At 64.2% G+C, this 2,141-nt stretch overlaps 1 protein-coding gene across 5 annotated transcripts in view; it reads left to right on the top strand.

Annotated features, from left to right (window-relative positions):
- Positions 1 to 2,141, top strand: part of CLCN2 (chloride voltage-gated channel 2) — a 27,553-nt gene that overhangs the window by 1,950 nt on the left and 23,462 nt on the right. The gene's annotated exons all lie outside the window — the stretch shown is intronic.

Genomic DNA, 2,141 nt, shown 5'->3' on the forward strand with positions numbered 1-2,141 from the left:
GCGGGGGGGTGCGGGGGGGGTGCCCCCCCCCGCCGCCGGCTCCGGACGGCCCCCCTGGGCAGCCTGGTCACGGTGACTGAGCAGAGAGGCCACCCCAGCCGGGCACCACGGGGCGGAGGAGCCTGCGGGCAGTGCGTGAGGGGAGAGGCACGCTGGGCTGGCATCAGGACAGCCGTGCTCGGCATCAGCAGACTTTGCCCTCCTTTTCTTTGGGCAGGGTAGCACCCATGGCCTGAGTGCTCCATGGTGCCCATCCCCATGGCCTCTGGGCTCAGTGAGGCTCATGAAAGCACCTGGGGCTCGTGGGTGAGGCTGGGTGCGGGCTCCCGTCCCATAGCCTCACACCTGAGTTGTGGGAGTTGCCTGGGCACGTGCTGGGCAGGAGGAGTGCCTAGCCCTCCCCAGTGCATCTGAGCCACCACCTGCTCCTGCCAGCACCTGCCAGGAGGGTCAGGATGCAGCTGGAGCCTGGCATGGGCTGGTCTGAGCTGGGCAGCCTGGAGACAGCTCCTGCCTGTGCCCACAGCCAAGCCAGCACAGCCAGGCTGCAGGGTTGTGCCCACCCATGCCCAAAGGTCTCTGTCCCTACCACACGCCCTTCCCCTCCCCAGATTTCACCAGCCCTGGGATGCCATGGGTCTTAGGGCCCCAGACCTAAAGGTCTCCCCAGGCATCCCACCCTGGGGTCCCCATGCTGGGCAGGTGTCTGTGGGAACCCTTGGCATGCTGAGGGTGCCAGGGTGCACATCAGCCCCAGTGTCCCCCACATGCCAGGCTGTCATGGCAGGGAGCAAAAGGCCCCGTGGGGGGGATTAAGCTTGACAAACTGCCCTTGTTCATTGCAGAGCCTCTCAGGGTGATTAGAGCCCGGCTAAGACGGGTAGCGTGACACACACCCCCTGGCCTCTGCCTGCCCACTGCCAGCCCAGAGGACCCCCCACTCCCTTGCCTTTAAATATCTCCCCTAGGGGAAATTTGGGGAGAAAGGTTGGCTGGCATCAGCCATGAGGAGGTGGGCACCACTGCCAAGCAAGCTCAGTGCTATGGGACAGGCTGGCACGGGGACACGGCAGCACCAGATGCCAGTGCCCGCCCCAGGCGCAGCATCGCCCGGGCACAGCAGGCACCATGGGCTGGCAGTGCCCAAGGGGCTGTGGCACAGCCGGCTGTTTGTGTTTCAAAAGGCCTTTGTGGAAAAATAACCGAAGCGGAGGAGGAGGAGGAGGAGGAAGGAGAGAGCCCACCACTGGCCCTCACAGCCATGCCAGGGCTGTGGGCACAGTAGCTGTGGCTGGCCCGCACTGGGCACCCATGGAGGTCCCACGTCCTTCCTGTGGGGCTGTGGCATGGGGTGGGCATGGGGTGGCAGGTGGCAGTGGGGTGGCACAGCCCCTTTGCTCATACCCCTGTTGTTGCAAGTGGGGTCAGCTGCAAAGTGAAGCAGAGGGTGGGCAAATCCCACCACCCCCAACCAGGCTGGAACCTCTGGCACTGGGCATCCCACCGTGTGCCCCAACACCTGGCGGGGCAGTGTGGCAGCCCCTGGCACAGCCCCAAGAGGTAGACACAGAGGTGGTTTGGGGAGCACTCAGCCTGGGGCTGCTCTTATCTTGGTTTGGGCTGGCCATGGGTCAGCAGTGGGGCCAGGCAGGGAAGGGCTTGGCAGGGTGACAGCACTCCTGGGGTGACGGCCCATTTCATCTTCCAGAGCAAACAAGCTTTTTTCAAAGGGAGCCTTTGAAAGCAAGACCCCGTGCGGGGCCGGGGTCCTCCTCTGTCAGCCAATGCTGGATTTGGCCCCTCAAGGTGGCCATGCCCTTCCCCCCAGCTCTTTTCCACAGGGCAAGGAGCCACTGAGCCCATGCTGAGCAGGAGTTTGGGGGAAAATCCGTGCCAGGATAGGGTCAGCAGTGGAAATTAGTTCACCCTCCTCTCTCTGCTTCCATCCCCACCCTCCCTCCCGCTGCTGGGCACAACCTGGGTATTAGACAGCAGAGAATCCACCCGGCGCCGCTCTGGCTGCTTTCTGCTCTCTACCAAAGGGACCTGGGCAGGAGCGCTGCCCCGTGAGAAGTGCACCTTCATGCCGTCCCCACGGGGAGTTGTCATGTGCCAGCAGGCCAGGGGGCTGCGAACAGGAC

Source organism: Corvus brachyrhynchos, unplaced genomic scaffold (genome assembly GCF_000691975.1).
Source record: "Corvus brachyrhynchos isolate BGI_N302 unplaced genomic scaffold, ASM69197v1 scaffold162, whole genome shotgun sequence".
NCBI classification, from domain to species: domain Eukaryota; kingdom Metazoa; phylum Chordata; class Aves; order Passeriformes; family Corvidae; genus Corvus; species Corvus brachyrhynchos.